The 24,369-nt window shown below is 41.1% G+C and overlaps 1 protein-coding gene across 1 annotated transcript in view; it reads left to right on the top strand.

Annotated features, from left to right (window-relative positions):
• The window catches only part of SDC2 (syndecan 2), a 110,961-nt gene that overhangs the window by 76,337 nt on the left and 10,255 nt on the right, over positions 1-24,369 (top strand). The window lies entirely within an intron of this gene.

The raw sequence follows: 24,369 nt of genomic DNA, 5'->3' as shown, positions 1-24,369 counted from the left end.
AGTTACCTCATCTGTAAAATGGGGATTTAGACTGTGAGCCCCATGTGGGGCAACTTGATCACCTTGTATCCCCCCCAGCGCTTAGAACAGTGCTTTGCACATAGTAAGCGCTAAACAAATGCCATCATTATTATTATTATTATTAACCTCCAACTCCCCAGCCCCTGCACTGAGCCACACTGTAAAGTTGGGTGTTGGGGAGATGCAGAAGACTGCGTAATTAAAAACTGTGATTTGGGAAAAAAAATTTGTGAGGAAAAAGTTAAGACTTCATGTTTGAATTTTTTCCTATTAATTATACAGGAGCAAAAGTAATTAGCACTTTTTAATTGTAATTTGTGATGTTTCACCTAGCTTTTGCTGAGCCAAAAAGTGCTTTGAGGCAAAGGTATGTAAAATGGCTCTAAAGATTAAGTTAATCAAGACTTGGTTGGTGCATAGCCTTCAAATTTCACCTGGGAAGTGGCATAGTAAAATTGGAAATATTTTAATCAATAAAGTAGCTTTGCAGTCCTCATGGTGGTTGAGAAGAATCAGATTGGCAGGTTCAGGCATTAATCATCTTTGAAGAAAACTTGTTTACCTGGGAAAATTCAAGGGCTTTTTTGATTAGATCAATCCCAAAGATTTCATGGAAATTATATCTGTATATGGTGTTTTTCTACCTTTTGTCAATTTTAATTGTCACTAATGATTTTGCAAAAGCCAGCCTGTTTTCAAGACAAGCATAACTGTAATGCTTTCTAAAATGGTAAATGGTTTTTATTAGGCAGGTGTGAAACTATTGTGTAGAGTATATACAAAACTAGCTTCAAAAACAATCTTTGAACTCAAAGAAATTTTTATAGTATTTGCATTGTATACACTCACTTTAGAGAGACCTCCTTTGTCCCTACATTCCCTGCTTCATCTCCTAACCTTCTAACTCCCATACTTATCTGGATGATAAAGGAGCCCAATCTTTCTCCAGAAACACATGAAATTTCCCCCCTATTATCTTCCAACTGTTAAATAAAACCAATCTGGTTTATGAGCAACTGATGTATTGGTATATTTGAAACTCTTTACAGAAAATCATAATGATAACAGTTGTATTAAGTGGCAAGCACTGTATTAAGTACTGGGGTAGCTATACTATAAGTAGGTAGGGCACAATCCCCATTCCACATAGGGATTCAGTATTTGTTCTCTCTATTTTACAGATGAGGAAACTGAGGCATATGGAAGTTGTTATTTAACCGAAGGTACAAAGCAGGCAAGTGGCAGAGCTGGGATTAGAACCCAGGGCTCCTAATTCCCAGGCTGATGCTTTTTCCGTTAGGAAACATTGCTTCTACTCCCATCTGCCTGCTGCTAGAACTTTCCAACCTACAGAAGTGTACAGTATTCATCCAACATTCCTTTAACAGGAATTCCCATGGAAATCTGATAAGAACAGTAGTAGAATATGTTGTTTAAATTTCTTTTAAACTCACTATCTGATTTCTTTTAGCTCTTGGCCACGAACCAATTGTGTGAGATCCTCAGAAGTGTGGTTGGTTTCATACATGTCTGCTGTTTTTACTACTCTTAACTAACCTCTCAGTTCTCCCTCTCAAACCCAGTTCACTCTTCTTGCTCCCCACAAGCTACAATACTCACTGTGCCCTGTTCTTAATAATAATAATAATAACTGTGGTATTTAAGTGCTTACAATATGCCAGGTACTGTACTAAGCACTGGACTGGACACAGTCCCTGTCCTACATGGGGCTCACAGTCTCAATCCCCATTTTATAGATGAGGGAACTGAGTAGTGAAGTAACTTACCCAAGGTCATATAACAGACAAATGACGGAGGCAACATTAGAACTCAGGACGTTTTGACTTAATAATAATAATAACGATGGCATTTTTTAAGCGCTTACTATCAATCAATCGTATTTATTGAGCGCTTACTGTGTGCAGAGCACTGTACAAAGCGCTTGGGAAGTACAAGTTGGCAACATTTAGAAACGGTCCCTACCCAACAGTGGGCTCACAGTCTATGTGCAAAGCACTGTTCTAAGTGCTGGGGAGGTTAGAAGGTGATCAGATTGTCCCGTGGGGGGCTCACAGTCTTAATCCCCATTTTATAGATGAGGGAGCTGAGGGCCAGAGAAGTGAAGTGACTTGCCCAAAGTCACACAGCTGGCAATTGACGGAGCCGGGATTTGAACTCATGACCTCTGACTCCAGAGCCCGTGCTCTTTCCACTGAGCCATGCTGCTTCTCAGGACTCCTAGGCCTGTGCTCTATCCACTATGCTATGCCATTTGTATCTCCTTCTCCTGACCCCCTGTCCCTGTGTGGAACTCCCTCCTGCTTCAAATCTGATACACCACTACTCTCCCCATCTTCAAAGTCCCCATGAAATCAGACCTCCAGGAGGGCTTCTCCAACTAATTTTTAGTCTCCCCAGGTCACGTGTCTTGTCACCACAGCAGTTCTTTACCTTCTGAACATTTGTGAAGTGAGTCACCTCCCCTTCCACTTATATACACTTATATACGCTTATATATATGTATATATATATATATATACACTTATTCTCTAACACTTATATACAATTTACATATGTTATTGCTTAAACACTAACTCAGGGACACATTTTCCTTTTCATCTTTCCTCCTACCTCTAAATAATTTGTCTCCTTTTCCCACTGGAATGTAAACTCCTTGAGGGCAGAGATGGTGTTATCTAACTATTGTACTTCCCAAGTGCTTACTACAATGCTTTGCACTCAGGGGCCCAATAAATAAAACTGATCAGTTGATTTACTCCACGGCTTAGTGGTTAGAGCACACGCCTGGGAGTCAGAAGGACCTGGGTTCTAATCCCGGCTGTGCCACATGTCTGCTTTGTGACCTTGGACAAGTCATTGAACTTCTCTGTGCCTTAGTTACCTTATCTGTAAAATGGGGATAAGAGTGTGAGCCCCATGTAAAACAGGGACTATGTCCAACCTAATTAACTTGTGTTTATTTCAGTGCTTAGAACTGTACTTGCCACATAGTAAGCACTTAAAAGTTCCATAATAATAATAATAATTAATAATAATTGTAGTTATTATGATCATTCTTTAGGTGAGGTAATAGCTACTATATTCCTTGATTAAATAATGTGATAGTGTCATAGGTAAGATATTACCTTTTGAATAGCAATGGGAAGAATGGTCAAACCTACCTCAACGAGGCAAAACTGAATATTGGCTGCTGCCATCACTCCTGCAAAAGCCATTTGATAAGAAATGCAAAGGATTTTCTCTTGGGATGTTTCCTGTGGAATCTAGGATTTATTAAATACCCTTGAAACCATTCCTGTTCTTTCTGTTGAGAAAATAATGTACTTAAAATGTATTTCTTTGGCATACGCTCCTACTCAGAAGGAAAGGTTTATGTTACGTTATCTGGAAGGAGAAGGTCCATCCTTTGGATTCTTTCATTCATTTATTCAATTGTATTTATTGAGCACTTACTGTGTGCAGAGCACTGTACTAAGTGCTTGGGAAGAACAAAGAAACAGCATGGCTCAGTGGAAAGAACGTGGGCTTGGGAGTCAGAAGTTGTGGGTTCTAATTCCGGCTCTGCCACTTGTCAGCTGGGTGACTTTGGGCAAGTCACTTTACTTCTCTGGGCCTCAGTTACCTCATTTGTAAAATGGGGATTAAGACTGTGAGCCCCATGTGGGACAACCTGATTGCCTTGTTTCCCCCCAGCGCTTAGAGCAGTGCTTGGCACATAGTAAGTGCTTAACAAATGCCTTCATCATTATTATTATTATTACAAATCGGCAACATATAGAGGTGGTCCCTATGCAACAACAGACTCACAGTCTAGAATCTTTTCTTTCCTTGCAGAATTGAGGAATGTTAATCTTTTTGGTAAATAGCACATAGGCCCTTGAATACCTTGACACTATTTCTAAAGATGTGAGTGTATAGCAGCTCTTTCATCATAAAATCATAGAGCTAGAAGGGATGTGGAGAAATCCTGGAGTTCAACGTCCGTTTCTGAGAAGGCAAAAGAGTAAGCCAATTTGAGTGCTTACTTGTATGTACTCTATACTAACTCAAACTGCTTGGAAAAGTACACCACAACAGAGTTGGTAGATACATTCCCTGCCCACAAAGAACTTACAGTCTAAAGGGGGAAACAGACATTAGTATAAATGAATTATGGCTGACCATTTGGACATGTTAGCCATTCTCCTACTAGGGATCTCGGGATGGAGACTTAGGGGAAGCAGCGTGATGTAATGGATGGGTTAAGTGTAGCATATGTCTGGGAGTCAGGAGGTCCTGGGTTCTAATTCCACCCCTGACACTTGTCTGCTGTGTGACCTTGGGCCAGTTACTTCACTTCTCAGTTCCCTCATCTGTAAAATGAGGATTGCGACTGTGAGCCCTATGTGGGACAGGGACTATGTCCATTCCAATTTGCTTGTATCCACCCCAATGCTTAGTACAGTGCCTGGCACACAGTAAGCACTTAACAAATACCACAATTACTATTTTGTTTATTATTACCACCTCCCTTTGTAGCCCATTTTTGTCCCATCTTGTCAATGTAGACTTTGTGTGGGGTTGAGTTAAAAGCTTTTTGAGATCTAGATGGGTTCCATCTTTTTCTCGAGTTACATTGGCCTACAACTCCAGGAGAGGTGATGTAGAAGGAAATAGAATTGGTCTGACTCTTGCTTCCCAGTGCAGGCAGTCCTTGACTTAACGATGTTTCAATTTAAGATGAACTGCCCTTTCAACATTTCTAAATTTACACCCTATTACAGCTTTAAAGACATTGCCTTTTACTTTGTATTACTGGCTTCCTTTATGGCATTAGTACAGTGATGTAAGGAAATGGAATTGATTTTAAAAGCTGAGATGGAGTGGGGAGAAAAAGGGTGTGGGGAAGTTTAAAAAGAGCGGGAAAGGCAAGAAGTTACCTGATTATCAGGGAGCATCACTTAGGATTGACCCTTTTTACTTCCATCGTGCAGCCTTACTGATTCATTATGAACTTTTCAAAAGCTCTGGATTTCATCTAGATTTGACTGATACACAGTTCTGGGTAATTTTGATTAAAAATAGGTTACCCAACCATGATTCAGGAAAAAAATTTCTCCATTTATAACATGGTTTCTGTCACAGAATTTGTTCTGACTTACAACTGGTTCCTGAAAACTGTGTCTTACATGTGGGTCCTTATTTTGTATTCGTCTAGGTGCTTGCTAACTTATTGTTTGATGTGTTCATTAATTCATTCATTCATTCAATCGTATTTATTGAGTGCTTACTGTGTGCAAAGCACTGTACTAAGCGCTTGGGAAGTACAAGTTGGCAACATATAGAGACGGTCCCTACCCAACAGCAGGCTCACAGTCTAGAAGGGGGAGACAGACAACAAAACGAAACATATTAACAGAATAAAATAAATAGAATAAACATGTACAAGTAAAATAGAGTAATAAATATGTACAAACATATATACATATATATATATATATATATTTATGTATACAGGTGCTGTGGAGAGGTGAAGGAGGTATTCTATGTGTTCTACTATTAATATTAAGCTTCCTGAGTATAGTTACCAGGGTCACTTGGGTTTTTTTATTCTTTCTTTTTCTTTCTTTCTTTCAAAAATGGCCATTTACAGTGTTCAGGGACTTCTCCTGACCTTCATAAGTTCTGAAACATAATGACTAGTGGTTTTACAATTATATTCACTATTCTTTAAGTATTCTAGGGCACATACTATCAAAACTCTAATGACATAAATAGATTCCTTTTTAACAGAACTTATTGTATTTTTTATTAATCCATTCTGACTTCCTAATCATCCATTACAAATGGGACGTAAATGCGCCAACTATTCACCCTTGATTTATCTTATCTAGAAGGAAATGGGGGAAGAAAATCCCTCTTAAAACCGATAAAATGAGCTGCCTTTTCAATTGTCACACTGGCTTTGTTTTTTTTTTTTTTTGGTTTTTTTTTCTATCAAGGAGTAGATGGGGTGGTTTTTTTTCCAAATCTTGCCTTATATATATATATATTTTTTTGTTTCCATATATGTTGTTTTCTGGATGCAACTTTCCCTTCAGCTTTTGCTTTTCTAATCCTGTCCCTCCATAACTGTATTTTTCCTTAGTCTCTGGTTAAGCAGAAATTATGCCAGATAACCAAATTCTAACTTTTCCATTTGACCTCCGAGGCTCAGTAGAATTCTGAGTTTAATCAACTTGATATCTTGTTACCTTTCTTGTTTTTCCTGTGCCCTGACATAGCTGTTCCGGAGCCGGCAGAGTTATCCTTGTGAAGAACAGCCAGCTTCCTTGGACTTTTTTTTCTCTTAGGCTTTCCATCCTCCTAGGTCCCTAATCTCCAAAAATTCTTTTTTCCAACTCTTGCTGACAGCCCTCATCGCTTGCCTTCGGGTACCGACTATGATTACCTTTTGATTGCGTTCCCCGAGGTTTTCCTCCATCTCTAGGTCTTCTGTTATTTCTTCTCTGTTAGTATAAATCAAAAAGGGCAACTCTTCTCCATGATTTTATTTACTTTCTGCATTGTTCCCGTGGCTAAAATCAGGGCTTCTTGCACCTCCGGGCCAATACTTCCACTCCAGTGTTGGTGTCTCTTTCTGTATGAAATGCTGAATAAATTACGGTTCAGTTCACGAGGGAGAGCTGTTAATGCCCCTTTCATTTTTAAGGATTTTTAAACCAGATAGTGAGTTTCATTAACTGAGAGTCATCTCGGTAATCAGCAGACCGAGAAGCAAACTAGGAGAGGGCAGAGTAAAACATTCCCATTACAGGAAGACAAGATTTTGCTCTTCACAGAAATAAGTAAATGCAAACGGCTGGGGAAAACCCAAACAAATCAGAACTGCCTCTGATGGGCCAGGGTCTTGAGCACAGGCCTTGTGCTACTGTTGGATTCAGACAGCTTTAACTTCTCTTTGAAGTATTCAACTAGGAACCTTTCACCCTGGCCTTTCCCATGATGCCTGTCAGTTATTTAAAGCAAGGAGGTTTTGGATGTGACAGTGAAGCTAATGAGTTAGGTAATTAGGTAATCAGCATCCTTTCCAATCTCCCATCCTCCTGTGTCTCCCCGCTTTAATCCATACTTGATCTTTGTGCAGAAACGCTCTGGGTATGTTACTCCCCTCCTCAAAAATTTCCAGTGGCTACCAATCAACCTACACATCAGGCAAAAACTTCTAACCCTGGGCTTCAAGGCTGTCCATCACCTTGCTCCCTCTTACCTCACCTCCCTTCTCTCCTTCAACAGCCCAGCCCACACCCTCCGCTCCTCTGCCGCTAATCTCCTTACTGTGCCTCGTTCTCACCTGTCCCGCCATCAACCCCCGGCCCACGTCCTTCCCCTGTCCTGGAATGCCGTCCCTCTGCACATCCGCCAAGCTCGCTCTCTTCCTCCCTTCAAAGCCCTACTGAGAGTTCACCTCCTCCAGGAGGCCTTCCCAGGCTGAGCCCCCTCCTTCCTTTCCCCCACTCCCTCTCCCCACCCCCCACCTTACCTCCTTCCCCTTCCCACAGAACCTGTATATATGTATATATGTTTGCGTATATTTATTACTCTATTTTACTTGTACATATTTATTCTATTTGGTTTATATGTTTTGTTTTGTTGTCTGTCTCCCCCTTCTAGACTGTGAGCCTGCTGTTGGTTAGGGACCATCTCTATATGTTGCCAACTTGTACTTCCCAAGTGCTTAGTACAGTGCTCTGCACACAGTAAGCACTCAATAAATATGATTGAATGAATGAATTAATGAATGAATAATTAATCTTAGGAAATTTTAGAACCGGGAAGGTAGCAATTAAATATACAATTTACTAGACACCTTGCCCTGCTGGTCAGAAATATCTCCAACCAATCAAATTTTAAAGCTTTGGTAATGCATAATAATAATTATGGGCTCTGGAGTGGAAACAGACATATATTCATACTTAGGACTATTATTATTATTATTTATTAATAAGCACTTACAAAGTGCCAAGCACTGGGATAGATATAATAAAAGCAGCTCAGATACAGCTCCCCATTCCCACATGGGGCTCACAGTCTGAGGGTGATAGGCATCTTATCCTCATTTTTACTAATTTACAAAACTGAGGCACAGAGAAGTCTATTGACTTTCCCAAGGTCACACAGCATACCTTCTAGACAGTGAGCCCGTTGTTGGGTAGGGACTGTCTCTATATCTTGCCAACTTGTACTTCCCAAGCGCTTAGTACAGTGCTCTGCACAAAGTAAGTGCTCAATAAATAAGATTGAATGAATGAATGAATGGCACATAGGAATAGGTGGATCTGCCACAGCACTAAAGACTGTAAGTTTGCTGTGGGTAGGGAATGTGTTTATTGTTACATTGTACTCTCCCAAGTATGTAGTACAGTGCTCTGCACAAAGTAAGCACAAAACAGTGGTGGAGTGGAATTAGAACCCAGTTCCTCTGATTCTGAGGCACAGGCTCTTTCCACCAGACCACACTGCTTCTCATTCTCATTCTTGCGTGTACTTTCTTTGTATCTTTTGGTGAGAAATAGAATCTGCAGAGGGCTTGCAGTCCATGGTACAGGGCAGATTTGTCAATGGGCTACCCATAGGCAATAAGCTTATTCTTTCACTTTAAAAAAACAACAATGGTTTCTCATGGAAAAGATCACACCCCTCCAAAGCACACTCACTTCTGCACAGTAGAAGTCACACGAAGAATCCAGCTGCATTTTGCCCTAAAAACTACCCAGGCTGCTCTATGCTCTAATTTGTAGGTACAAACTCAAGTGGAATTTTTATTTTATTTCCTAATAAAATAACACCACCCAAACGTACTGCCCTAGGAATGGATGTATGTTTGTTGAGTGCTTACTGTGTGCAGAGCACTGTACTAAGTGCTTGGGAGAGTGCAATGTAACAATAAACAGACACATTCCCTTCCCACATCGGGCTTACAGTGTCTATGGCTGTGGCAGATTCACCTATTCTTTCGTGCTACACAGATGAGGTATTCTGATGGACATGGGAAGTAACTCATTGTGATTTCTAAGTATGACGTCACAAAGTTAAAGTTCACCCTTTCACTACTGATGCAGGTCTGGGCAAGATTTTTCGTAATGGATGAGTTCTGAGAGTACTTTAGTCTTAAGAGTGGGGAGCTTCTTGGGGACAAGAAGGGGAAGTCCTGATTAGGGAATCCTGGGGATAAGCCTGCCATTTGGTCTTCAAGGTTGGGAAGGAGCCTGGTCTAGCCAGAAGACTACAGGCTTGAGAATCAGAGGACCTGCGTTCTTTTCCTGGCTCTGCCACTTGTCTGCAGTGTGACCTTGGGCAAGTCACTTCACTTCTCTGGACCTCAGTTTCCTCATCTGTAAAATGGGGATTCAATGACTGGTTACCCAAATAACCTACTCTTCAAAGATTAAGGACCGATATATATTGTATCAAGGTGTGTGTGCGTGTGTGTTTAGAGGATTAGATACCTGTTCTCCCTCTCACTTGGACTGCGAACCCCATATGGGACAGGTGTCTGTGGCCACCTGAATATCTTGTATCTACCCCAGTGCTTAATATACTGTTTGGCACATAATGAACACTTAACAAATACCATCATCATTGTTAGGAAATTCTGGTGTGACGGGTGACTCAATAGTATTTAGCACTTGGAGAAAGACACAGAGTTTCAACTCAACAGGGAGGGAAGACTGACAGACCTAAGGAACCCATGAACACTACAGGTGAGAGAGTGAAAGTATGGAAGGCTAAATAAACCTGTATAAGCTAACACATACTTATGCAATAAGTGTCACGGGATATACATGCAAGTGCCAAGGGCAGTTATTTTATGGTCATGACATGGAAAGATGGAGCTTCATCAAGGAAGGCTTCCTGGAAGAGGTGGACTTTTAGGAATCCTTTGAACATAGGGAGAGCTGTGGTGTTGTGGGCTTAAAGGAGAGGGATGTTCCACTCAGGAGAAAGGGGTCAGGGGCAGGAGAGTAAAAAATGAGGCCCAATATAGCTTGAGGCCTAGTGGTTATATTAGCTTGAAGGGAACGAAGAATTTGATCTGAGGTGTAGTGGGAAAAGATTTGATAATAAGAGGGACAGAGCAGATGGGGTACCTTAAAACCAGTGGTCAGGAGTTTCATCAACTCCATTCTCTCCCCCTTGGCCACCCCCGTCCCCTTCTTCTACTGTTTTCCGTCATCAAAGGTCAAATCTGTGTCTGAGCAAGCCCAAGGTGGACAGACAGCCTCTGTTGGCATTCTGGGTGCATAAGCATAGAGAAGTCTCACCTTCTTTTGAGACTTTATGCTGGCGCCTGGAAGCCGTAGTGCAGTTCACTCCTTTTAAGCAGAAAGCTGCTTGCTGCCCTAAATCACGAAAGGCATAAACTTCTTTCTCAGGAACCTGTTTCCCATCTCTCCTTCCCTGCCCCGTGCTCCGCATCCACTTGGTTTGGAAACCTTAAATATCACTCAAGGACCTAAAAACGGCTTTAGACTTCTATCGGGATTTATCGCAGGATTATTTTACCCTCCAGAATTGTGATCACCCTAAAATGAACCCTGATGTGTAATTCGGTGAAGCGGGGAGTAGTTAGGAGGTGAACGTGGAAGAATTTAGCTTGGCTATCCAGTCAGGTCTCAGTATCAGTAAAATTGAAGAGGGGAACTTCCTCCACACCTCAGCTGTAGATGATGGAGGTTGCCCTGTCACTGACTTGTCCCTGAGCAGATGATCACAGGCAGCAGTTTAGCTGCGGCTAAACTTGTTTCCCTTAGGCTAAAGTCTTCCTCACTTATGTCAGTTCAGGCTTCAAATAGCATTGTTGGTCACAATGATATTTTTTATGATATTTGTTAAATGCTTACTATCTGTCAGGTACCCTACTAAGCAGTGGACTAGATATACACCTAAGAGGTTTGACACAGTCCATGCCCCATATTCATTCATTCAATCGTATTTATTGAGCGCTTACTATGTGCAGAACACTGTACTAAGCACTTGGGAAGTACAAGTTAGCAACATATGAGGCTCAGTGTCAATCCCCATTTTACAGATGAGGTAACTGGGGCACAGAGAATTGACTTGAATGTTGCTAATAGTGATACAGTAAGTGCTTTTCTCCAAACCTACGTGGCCATTTCTTGTGTTAGGGTGTGGGGGGGATGACTGAGTGGAAACAACACATTCTTTAAGGGGCTGAGTTTCAGACAAAAATGCATTTTCTTCCTGAGACTGATTTTGAATTTACTTCCGCAGTTATTGACTTTCAAAATACATTCTAGGAAATGGAATCCAGTTACACTACTGGTTAAATCCTAAAGCCTAACCCATTTTTTCAAGCAGTATCACATTGCATCTCTTAACTTCTCCAGTCTAAGACAAATAGATGTCCTGGAATATTCCTTCTTAGGAGGGAGAGAGGTGATGTGTTAGTGAAACCATGGCCACATACCACACATTTCTCTTAGTTTGATATACCAAAAAAGGAGAGGACACAATTTAGAGCACATCTGTTAGTGATGAAAATTTTCCTTTTGTGTGTCATACATATTTGACTCCAAATCCGAAGAATTATTTCAGTGTAGTTGCTGTATGTTTCTCTCCTTCCTGGTTGAGTGTTGACAGCGATGTTTCCCAGCTCTTGGTAATGGGACACTGAACCCCAGCAGCTGCAGAAGTATAACTAGTAAATATCACAGGCAAGAGAACCACCTTTTGTTGTTGTTTTTTTTCCCTCAAAGGCAGTTTTCTCCAACTCCAATCCATTGAAGGCCTTTTTTCAAAACCAATGGGTTGGATGTCATGGAAAAGTAGCATCCTGATGAAAAGTTCCTCTACCCTAGCTCTTGTTTGTGGTATTCTCGACTGCGAGCCTGTTGTTGGGTAGGGACCATCTCTATATGTTGCTGACTTGTACTTCCCAAGCGCTTAGTACAGTGCTCTGCACACAGTAAGTGAAGCAGCATGGCTCAGTGGAAAGAGCACAGGCTTGGGAGTCAGAGGACATGGGTTCAAATCCCTGTTCCGCCGCTTGTCAGCTGTGTGACTTTGGGCAAGTCACTTAACTTCTCTGTGCCTCAGTTATCTCATCTGTAAAATGGGGATTAAGATTGTGAGCCCCACATGGGACAACCTGATCACCTTGTATCCTCCCCAGTGCTTAGAACAGTGCTTTGCACATATTAAGTGCTTAACAAATACCAAAAATTTACAATTGAATGAATGAATGAATGAAGAAGGAGTTTTTCGGTACTACATCTGCCATGAGCTAGCTTCAGTGCAATAATTTTCATTTTTAATTAGTTACTATTCGTCTTTACCTCCTAGGTATTCAGATTAAATGTTCAGTAGGAATGAAACTGATCTCTTTAGTCAGTGTTAATCTCTATTTTAGATTTATAGCTGTCCCAGCTAATTGCTAGAAGAGATTGTTATGACTTGTGGTTTGATATAATTGAGGTTTTTACGTCACTGTTTTCATTTATGACTATAATGCTGGAAAAACTACCAGCACAAGTGCTGAATGTTGTTGAGTTCTTATTTGGTTTTGAAAACATACAGAAACTGTCCTCTCCAAGGTCACCAATGACCTTCTTTTTGCCCAATTTGATCGCCTCTACTCCGTCTTCATCCTCCTCAACCTCTCAGCTGCCTTTGAAAGTATAGGCCCTTCCACACTATTTAACCTTGGCTTCACGGACACTAACCTCTCCTGGTTCTCCTCCTAGCTCTCTGACCGCTCATTGTCCATCTATTTAGTTGGCTCCCTCTCCTCCTTCCACCCCCTAACTGTGGGAGACCCTCAAGGTTCAGTTCCAGATCCCTTCCTAGTCTCCATCTACACCAACTCTCTTGGAGAACTCATTTGCTCCCACACCATCAATTACCATCTTTGTGCTGATTCCCAAATCTATTTCTCCAACCCTGCCCTCCCTCCTTCTCTGCAGTCTCTTATTTGATCTTGCCATCAAGACATCTCCACTTGGATGTCCTGCAAAAACCTCAAACCCAGCCTGTCCAAACAGAACTACTCATCTTCAAACCCAAATCCCATCCTTCCCAGATTTTCCCATCACTATAAACAACACTAGCATCCTCTCTGCCTTGCAAGCCTTGTCATTATCTCAACCCAACCCACTCATTCAACCACCATATTTAATCTTTCACCAAATCCTTCCCAACGTATCGAGGATCCACCCCTTCCTCTCCATCCAAACTTCTACCACCCCGATCCAAGTACTCATAATAAACGTCCTTGACTGTTGCATCAGTCTCCTCACTGTCTTCCCTGCTAATTGTTTTTCCCTCTTCAGTCCATACTTCACTCTGCCGCCCAAATCATTTTCTTTAGAAAACAAAAACAAAAAAAATCTAAGTCTGTCTCCCTACTCCTCAGAAACCTCCATTGATTGCCCATCCCTTTCCACCTGAAACAGAAAGTCCTTACAACTGGCTTTGAGGCACTCAATCGTTTCTTCCCCTCCTACCCTGCCTTGTTGATCTACTACAGCCCAGCATGGCCTAGTGGAAAAAGCACGGGCCTAGGAATCAGAAGGACCCGGGATCTAATTCCGATTCTGCAACTTGTCTGCCATGTGACCTTGGGCAAGTCACTTAACTTCTCTGTGCCTCAGATAACTAGCTGCAAAAGGAGAATTAAGACTGTGAGCCCCATGTGGGACATATCTACCCTGGTGTTTAGTATAGTACCTGGCGCATAGTAAGCACTTAACAAATACCATTTTAAAAACAACAAAACACTCCTCTAACACCAGCCTATTTACTGCAACTTGAGCCCACCTATCTCTCTGCTCTCTCCCTTTGCCCACCTCCTCCCTTTGGTCTGAAACTCCCTTCCCCTTCATCTTTGATAGATTACCACTCCCCCAGTCTTCAAACTCCAGCTAAAATCAACAGATCGTTTCTGACAAACCCTTCATCTCTCCCTGCTTTATTTAATTTCCATTTAACAATAGGTTGGCAGCTGGCTAAAGAATAGTAAAACTGGCCATTGGCTGCTAGTTCTGGGTAATAATAATAATAATAATAATAATGGCATTTATTAAGTGCTTACTACGTGCAAAGCACTGTTCTAAGCGCTGGATAGCTAGCACTGGGGTACCTGGAATTGAACTTCCTGAAAGAAAAGTGATGCTAAATAGGGGACAGCGGATTATGTCCACTGGTTGAAAAACATACTTGTTAATAAAGTGCTGCTCAAGTAGTGGGAGGAGGATCTAACATTTTGCAGAGGATTTAAAACATGACCACTGCACACAAAGAATGGAAGGTTTTAATTCCTGATATATATCTGTCATGCATGCGTGAAAATTCAGGTCTGTGCTTATTTAATCACATGCATACGTTTCCAGATATTCTAGGATGATTTATCGTTTTGGCAGTTTACGTGCAGGGACCTTGAGGCTACGTTTTCTGCACATTCATGGCCTTAGGAATTCCCTAAACATTTTCTTGAGCATGGACAAAAGTCCAAAATTCCAGATTTTGGCTTAAGGGCTGAGGAGGGGAAACTGACATCTCCCAAACTGCATTTTTCTGACTATTCTGGCCTTGTAAATTAGAAGTTTTGAAGCAGCTATGTAGTCAGCTCAGTAATTTGGTCTATAAAAAAAGGCTTAACCTCATCTATAAAACATACCAAATTTTTCTCAAATTTGCATTTTCCCGTGGTTTCTTTGCATATTTTTTGGATTATGGGAACGGTCCTTCTCTGTCACATTGACTAATCTAGAACTTGTGGAACAAACAGGATTGTTTCAAGCCTACTTTTTTCTTTTAAGGCCAATGGTTCTACAAGCCCGTGCTAATTCCATACTCTGTACATTCCTTAAATGTATTTTTTCTATGGTGTTTATTTAAATACTGTTGATGAACTAGAGAATGTTATTCTGGAATCACCTGTCTATCTGGATCGAATGTGACGTCTGAAGAAATGCTTTATTCAATCAATCGTATTAAGCACTTACTGTATGCAGAGCACTGTAAAGAGTGCTTGGGAAGGAACAGTACAAGAATAAACAGTGACAATCCCTGCCCACAGCAAGCTCACAGTCTAGAGTGGGGAGCACAAGGAGGTGAAAATCAGTTAAGGCACGTATCCTAGTATAATATGGGTTTTCCTTAATGTGAGGTTCTTCAAGAATGTAACCCCTGCATTCTAGGTGAGCTGAGTATATTTCCACTGGGTGTGATCTTTTCATGAATAGGATGAAAATATATAGGTACCTGCATCAAATTTCAGGTGAAGCTATACTCACACTTTGTGTACAGACTTTGGGATAATTTTGAAAGAAAGTTCTGTCTACTTTTATGACACAGTGGAAAATATATAGACTGAAATAGAACCCTTTTTCAAAGGCTACCATTTTGAAGTGTAATATCCATGTATATGCATAAATGGAACATGGAAGGAACATATGTGTATTATTATTAATAATTGTATTGAGTGTTTACTGTGTGCAAAGCACTGTGTTAAGCACATGGGAGAGTACAATATTGTCAGACACATTCCCTGCCCAGAACGAGCTCACAGTCCAGAGGGGGAGAGACATTAATATAAATAAATAAATTACAGATATATACAGATAAATACATATGTGCTCTGGGGAAGGGAAGGAGGAATCTGTCCCTCCATTTCTCCGTCTGTTCCTATGTCTGTCCTTTTCTCTGTCCCTCCACTCCTCCATCGTCTGAGCTCCCTCCTTCCTCTCCCCCTTCTTCCCCTCCCCACAGCACCTGTATATATATATATAAAATAATATATATATACAAAATAATATATATATATTATTTTACTTTGTTAATATGTTTTGTTGTCTGTCTCCCCCTTCTAGACTGTGAGCCCGTTGTTGGGTAGGGACCGTCTCTATATGTTGCCACCTTGTACTTCCCAAGTGCTTAGTACAGTGCTCTGTACACAGTAAGCGCTCAATGAATACTATTGAATGAATGAATGAATGGAGAAGCAAGGATGAGCGGTGCAGAAGGGAGTGGGAGAAGAGGAGGGGAGGGCTCAGTCAGGGAAGTCTTCCTGGAGGAGATATGCCTTCAGTAAAGCTTTGAGATGGGGGGAGAGCAATTATTTGCCTGTTGTGAGGAAGGAGGGTGTTTCCAGTTTAGAGGTAGGATGTGGGAGAGAGGTCGGCGGTGAGATAGATGGGACTGAGGCACAGTAAGAAGGTTAGCACCAGAGGAACGAAGTGTGTAGGCTGCATTATAGTAGGAGAGCAACGAGGTGAGGTAGAAAGGGGCAAGGCAACTAGTTTAAACTCTTTACTCAAATAAACCATAAAGTTATAGTCATTTGCTCCTACTATTCCTTCCCCAAGTACAGGGAAAGTTTGAGAAACCCAAGACGTTTTGATTTATTTCAGTGTTTCCTGAAGTGAGGTCTCGGGAGCATATGAATTTTTTAAGACTCATGTAAGGATCCCCTAGAATTGAGTGATGGTCTGTTATTCCATTTTCTCATCTTGATTTCCCAGAAAAGGCTTTCAGAGAGGAATAACTGTCCCACATTTGAGGGACACAAGCTTTGCTTCTCCACTGAAATGGAGGGCAGACAAAGCCAGACTGCAGACATTATCCCACAGTTTCAGTTGAGATTTAGCCCCTACTTAGATCCCCAAACTCTAAGCTCATCTCTCCTTTTCCAGCCTCTAAACACTCCCTTACCTAGAAAAACTGAGAGGTAAGAGGGGTGGTGGATAGGATGAATGGAAAGTTAGATGGAAAAGATGAATCAAAAAAGAGTTGGAAATCACTGTTGCACTGCTTAATGTATACATTTCCTACATTTAAATTTAGGAAAACGTTCCGGTTCCAGTATACCCTGTATTTGGAAGGAAAACATGTACTAAAAGCAAATAGAGTTCCTTAAAATGAGATTTTTTTTTTCCTATCCAAATTTCCCTCATCTAGTTCTGTTGCATAGAGAACCTAGGGTGTTATTGGTGTTTGGGGAAGATGTACTAATCAATCATATTTATTGAGTGCTTACTGTGTGCTGAGCACTGTACTAAGCACTTGGGAGAGTACCATATGACAGAGTTGATAGACATATGCCCTACCGCCAATGAGCGTACAGTCTAGAGGAGGAGACAGATATTAAAATAAACTACAGATATTTACATAAGTGCTGTGGGGCTGAGGGTGGGGTGACTAAAAAGTCCAAATAATCATTGAAATCAACTTGAACACCTTCTCCCAAATGAGACAAAATATATTTTTAGATCATTATTAATAATAATGCTATTGTGACCTTCCCATTTGGGACTATTTTAAATTTGGGGATTTATACTTTAAGTGACCAGGTAGCAAAGATGAGAGCTGATGATGATTTTTCTCTCCTGGGTCCAACTGGCATGTGACCTCACAAGGCTACAGTCCCTAAATCATCTGATGGAAACACAAGTTTAGGTCACCGTCAGTTTATAACTGTATGTCTACCAAGTGTGGCCTAGTGGATAGAGCCTGGGAGTTATAAGGTCATGGGTTCTAATCCTCGTTCCACCACTTGTCTGCTGTGTGAACTTGGGCAAGTCACTTCACTTCTCTGTGCCTCAGTTCCCACATCTGTAAAATGAGGATTAAGACTGTGAGCCCCATGTGGGACAGGGACTGTGTCCAACCCAATTATTTTATATCTACCATGGTGCTTACAACAGTGCTTGGCCCATAGTAAATTCTCAACAAATGGGCTTAGACTCTAAGCCCATTGAGGGCAGAGATTGTCTCTATTGCTGTATTGTACTTTCTAAGTGTTTAGTACAGTGCTCTGCACACAGTAAGCACTCAATAAATGCAATTGAATGAATGAACAAATACCACAGTTATTATTATTATTATTATTATTACTCTCCCAATTGCTTAATGCAGTGCTCTGACCCAATAAGCACTCAATAAATATCCTTGCTTGGTTGATTATCATCATAAAAATGAGTTCAGCTTTTTGTGGTGTAGTAACGAAGGGTAGAAGCACCTTTATCCAGAAGCTAAACGTCTCCTTTGGGGTTTTTGACTTCCATAGAGTGGTGAAGAAACCTAATACAATGCCAAGTGGGTTTTCAGTGTTCATGTCTAATATATGGTTTATTGAAGGTTTTTATTCATGATAAATCCAGTTTTTCCCTTTCCTACTTTCTCTGAAGTAAATTTAAACCATTTTTAATGGTTGTGCATACTAATGTTGTGTTCTAGTGTTCTTTGTGATTGCCAAACCATTCTGCCACTTTGGAAAATATTCTTTCTCTTGCATTATGAGCCAATTGATATCGGTTTTCACCATGGTTATATGAAGTCACAATTATCCTCAAACAGGAGAATATGGTGCTTATCAGATGCAGCTGATTATTTGTAAAAATCCTAATAAGCCAACCCTCCCCACGGCACCTGTATATATGTTTGTACAGATTTATTACTCTATTTATTTTACTTGTACATATTTACTATTCTATTTATTTTGTAATGATGTGCATGTAGCTTTATTTCTATTTATTGTGATGACTTGACATCTGTCCATATGTTTTGTTTTGTTGTCTGTCTCCCCCCTCTAAACTGCGAGCCAGTTATTGGGTAGGGACCGTCTCTATATGTTGCCAACTTGTACTTCCCAAGCACTTAGTACAGTGCTCTGCACACAGTAAGTGCTCAATAAATACAACTGAATGAATGAATGAATGGAGAAACACTGTATTCTTCAGAATTCTTTCAGATGATTGCACTTAATGCCTGCATTCATGTATTGTATATAAATACGTATATTGCATAAACTTTCTTCTAAGGTGTTTAAAGAAGCTTATACTCTTTCCCTCATATCTGACACCATTTCTCAGAGGAAAACATTCTGAATTTTCTCCAAACCTGTGTGATTGTAAAGTGTGTGGGTGGTATTTGGGAGAAGGAAAGCGGAGCTTGAGGTGTCAAGAGCCAACAGGAAAATAAACTGCACCTTCAATGTGCCCTTCACTAGCTCATCACTGCCCCTTTATGGAATCAAGTAACTGGTATTGTGTGGTTTACACCCCACACCTCCTTCAAAGGATATACAGGGGATGAGTTCCTCAACTGCATATCTGTGGGTTGATGTTGCACTCTGAATCATGCAGAAAATGTTTGTTATCCTAGGATGATGTTGTAATGTGAACAGTGTATTGGAGCACGTCCCTGACTGACCTTTTTTTTTTACTTCTTGATTCATGGAGAAAGTAGCTTTGCATGGCTGAATTTGGAAGCAGTAGGGGCTGAGCGTGTGCTTGTGGTCAATCCATCAATTGTATTTATTGAGTGCTTACTGTGGGCAGAATGTTGGGTGTCATGTCTTCTTGTGGCATGGCACATCAAAGGAAACATTTAAAAATACCCAGGTCTCAAATGGGTGAACACTGAATGCTTTGAAATTATAAGTGGGTGAAGAATATGTGTGTGTGTGTGTGTGTGTGTGTGTGTGTGTGTGTATCCTGGTCTAACAGCATCATTAAATAAACACAACAGACTACTTCAGTTAATTTGGCTAATAGAAACCATTTTTTAAGGGCTCTACCATGTTCTAAATGGTGGGTTGGAATACTGCTAGTCAATCGTATTTATTGAGTACTTACTGTGTGCAGAGCACTGCAGTAAGCACTTGGGAGAGTACAATATAGCAATATAACAAGACACATTCCCTGCCTGCGGTGATCTACCATGTAATGTGTCCCAAAAACCACTTTCCACCCAGCCATCAGGGGAGACAAGCTTCTCGGTGGGTGACATTTTAATTGGGACAGATCAATCAATCCATCAATCGATCGTATTTATTGAGCGCTTACTGTGTGCAGAGCACTGTACTAAGTGCTTGGGAAGTACAAGTTGGCAACATATATAGACAGTTCCTACCCAACAGTGGGTTCACAGTCCTCACAGATGAGGAATGAGTTAGAGATTAGTAGGCAGTATGTCCACAACTTTATAACTCATTTACTCATTCCTGTCCCCCTCTGATTCTGCTTTAAATTTTGACAGAGCCCAAGGTGGTAGTGCAGGGGCAGAGCAGGGCTGATAGTGGTGGGAACTGCAACAGGGAGGATCACCAATAGCATTTATTGAGCTCTTACCGTTTGCAGTACACTGTACTGAGTGCTTGGGAGAGCACACTACAGTAGAGTTGGCAGATATGTCCCCTGTCCACAATGAAGGAGAGACAGGCATTAATATAAATAAATAACATAACTTACAATGGGAAAGACTGGCAGAGAGAAACAGTTCGGTGAGGCAGGAGGAAGAACCAGAGACCCTATTGTGAAAGGCTGTAGCTTCCTACGGCTGTTGGCTTCTTCCCTGATTCCATTCCTGTGCCCCTCCCTGCCCCAGCCAAGTAGTTAGAGCATGGATCTGGGAGTGAAAACAACCTGGGTTCTAATCCTGGTTCTTCCACATGTCTGCTTTGTGACCTAGGGCAAGTCACTTCTCTGTCCCTCAGGTACCTCATCTGTAAAATGGGGATTAAGAGTGTGAGCCCCATGAAGGACAAGGACTCCGTCCAACCCGATTAAATTGTATCTATCGCAGCAGTTAGAAAAGTTCTTAGCACATAGTAAGTGCTTAACAAGTATCATTATCATTACTATTATCATTATTATTTTTCCCAAGGCCTCACCAGGCTGCATTCTCTGGCCCTTCTGTTTCCTTCAGGAGGAGTGGAGGGCCCCGGGGTTGTAAGCCAACATTCCATAAAGTGTTTAATAATAATAATAATAATAATGACATTTGTTAAGTGCTTACTATGTGCAAAGCACTGTTCTAAGCACTGGGGAGGGGAAACAAGATAATGAGGTTGTCCCATGTGGGGCTCACAGTCTTAATCCCCATTTTACAGATGAGGTAACTGAGGCTCAGAGAAGTTAAGTGACTTACCCAAGGTCACACAGCAGACATGTGGCGGAGCTAGGATTCGAACCTATGATCTCTGACTCCAAAGCCCGAGTTCTTTCCACTGAGCCACGCTGCTTCTGTTTCTGAGAAATATCCAACAGCCTTAATATTTCTGTTCTCTGGCAGACAGTCACCCCACCCTCAACCCCACAGTACTTTATGTACATATCTTTAAATTATTATAAATTTTTCATTCATTTACAGTCTGTCTCCCCATCTAGACTGTAAGCTTGTTATGGGCAGGGAACGTACCTGCTAACAATCTTGTATTGCACTCTTCCAAGTGCTTAGAACAGTGCTCTGCAAATATTAAGCACTAAATAAATGCCATTGATTGAGTGTTTCAATCGAGATGAGCTCAGAAGCCTCATTTTTCACTCTCCTCCACTTGTTACCATCATCATCATCAATCGTATTTATTGAGCGATTACTGTGTGCAGAGCACTGTAGTAAGCGCTTGGGAAGTACAAGTTGGCAACACATAGAGACAGTCCCTACCCAACAGTGGGCTCACAGTCTAAAAGGGGGAGACAGAGAACAAAACCAAACATATTAATAAAATAAATAGAATAGATATGTACAAGTAAAATAAATAAATAAATAAATGGAGTACTAAATATGTACAAACATATATACATATATACAGGTGGGTTACCAGTGGGTCCCTAATCTGTGGCTTCAGTATCTGAGTAGAAGAAGGAGAGAAGGGAGGTGAGGTAGGAGGGGGCGAGGTGATGGAAAGCCTTGAAGCCCAGGGTGAGGAGTTTTTGCTTGATTCATAGGTTGACAGGCAACCACTGGAGATTTTTGAGGAGGAGAGTGACATTCCCAGAGCGTTTCTGTACAAAGATAATCCAGACAGCAGAGTGAAGTGTAGACTGAAATGAACCCCAGGAGAGTGTGAAAGGGTGTTTCTTGTCCTCCAACATTCCCTGTGTATTCATTCAATTGTATTTATTGAGCACCTACTATGTGCAGAGCACTACTAAGCACTAAGGAAGTACAAGTCTCATTAGCTGAAGTTCCACGCACTTAGTACAGTGCTCTGCACACATTAAGCGCTCAAATGCCTATGATGATGATTACAGTTTATCAACTACAATGCTGAAAAAGAGCTAATTTTTCATTCTCTGGTATTCAGGAAGAAAGTGGTTTGAAATGATTCACCACAGTGAATTCTGGTCCACGTTGGCATTTTACCAGGTGGAGTTGGGCTTTGAGGTGACGCCAAGAAGCGGCTTGCTTCATCCACCTGCCAGTTAACTGGGCATGAGTGATATGCCCGTCTAGACATCGAGGTTATCTAAAGAGAAGAAACCAAATTTGCAAGTGAGGATCGAATATCTTGCAGCTGCACTCAGATCTTTCAGATTAGGAGTTTGGCATGGGCAGAAGGGAATGAAAATCATTCATCTTGAAGAATTCTTGACTTGCAGTTCTTGCTAACTTTATATCACATTTATGTGAGAGAATCTTGGAAATAGAGAAAAGACATATATAGGCCTAGGGCAAAGGCCTTTTAGGCTTGGAGTTAATCCAGTCATTTTAGAGAACTTTAAATTTATAGGAACTTTTTTATCCAAAGATAAGGTTTCAGAGCATTCGAGGAACGTGGACACAGTGAACATAATGCTCCAGTTCTATGTCACAGTTCAGAAGCAATGAAAATTGCCTTTCTATCTCTAGGTTCATTACTGTTGAACCCGTCAAGAAGGGTCAGAGCTGTGGAAAATCCTAAATACTTGTCCGAGAGCTGGCTGTGAGGTTGAGTTCTCAATATGTCTCTTCTGGCCCTCAACTCCGTATGGTTCCTCAGTGCCAGGGAACTTGTCATGAGAGAACCCCAAGGTTTCAGCATTCAGAATTAGAAGAGATGACAGATAAGGCAAAATGGGTTCACACACCTTTCTGTGAACAAGAACAGAGAGCCGGTGGAGCTTGTGGGATAGAGTTTAAAAGATTGATTTTCCTCGCACTGGCTGTAACTTGATAGAATAAAGTAGTGCTGTAATCAGAGAGTGTACCTGTGTGTCTTCCCAGGAAGGTTCAAGTCCGGGACCTTTGACAAAGAAAGGTTTATTTCAAGAGGAAATTTAATCTAAACTGAGAGACTGTAATAGACTAGGGAAAAAATGCCTGTTGGGAATGAACGTTCAATTTCATTTTGAAAAACAACTGAAGTAACTTGCTCCCTTACCACACCTGGGTTATTTAGATGCTTACAATCCATTAATGAAAAATTAACCCATTGGAATAAAAACTGAATGTCAAAGAGAATGTTGGTTTGCCTAGTTATTAGTCTGGTTGAGTGAAATTTGAAGAATCAATTATTTAACAAATGTGATTTTTTTATTATTATGGAGAAGCAATGTGACCTAGTGAATAGAGCACGGGACTGGTAGTAAGAAGGACCTGGGTTCTAATCCGAATCCTCCAATTGTCTGGTGTGTGAACTTGGGCAAGTCACTTCATTTCTCTGTACCTCAGTTACCTCATCTGTAAAATGGGGAGGGATTAAGACTGCAAGACACGGACTGTGTCCGACCTTATTACTTCGAATCTACTCCAGCATTCAGAACAGTGCCTGGCACATAGTGAGTGTTTAATAAATGCCATTCGCTTTATTGAGAAGCAGCGTGGCTTAGTGGAAAGAGCAGAGGCTTGGGAGTCAGGAACATGGGTTCTAATCCTGGCTCTGCCACTTATCTGCTGTGTGAACCTGGGCAAGTCATTTCACTTCTCTGTGCCTGTTACCTCATCTGTAAAATGGGGATTAAAAAATGTGAGCCCCACGTGGGACAACCTGATTACCCTGTATTCATGCATTTATTCAATCGTATTTATTGAGCACTTACTGTGTACAAAACACTGTACTAAGTGCTTGGAAAGTACAATTCGCAACAAATAGAGACAATCCCTACCCAATGGGCTCAGCACTTAGAACAGTGCTTGGCATATAGTAAGCGCTTAACAACTACATTATTATATTATTGTTACCCCAGCACTCAGTGCAGTGCTTGTTAGTGTTTAACAAATAAGAATAATAATCATAATAAATATGGTATTTGTTAAGCACTTATTATGTGCCAAGCACTGTTCTAAACACTGGGGCAAATACCAGGTAATCAGATTGTCCCTCATGGGGCTCACAGTCTCAATCCCCATTTTACAGATGAGGTAACTGAGGCACAGAGATGTTCAGTGACTTGCCCAAGGTCACAGAGCAGACAAGTGGTGAAATCAGGATTTGAACCCACAACCTCCGACTCCCAAGCCTGGGCTCTTGCCACTAGGCCAAAATACCACAGTTGCTATTATTATTGTTCTTATTCCCTGGGTTTTTCTGCTGAGTATTCACTTGGTTTAGGAGCTCTCTAG

The sequence above is a fragment of the Tachyglossus aculeatus genome, chromosome 4 (assembly GCF_015852505.1).
Source record: "Tachyglossus aculeatus isolate mTacAcu1 chromosome 4, mTacAcu1.pri, whole genome shotgun sequence".
Taxonomy (NCBI): domain Eukaryota; kingdom Metazoa; phylum Chordata; class Mammalia; order Monotremata; family Tachyglossidae; genus Tachyglossus; species Tachyglossus aculeatus.
Note: the sequence above shows the minus strand (reverse complement) of the source record. Positions and strands in the feature narration are given on the sequence as shown.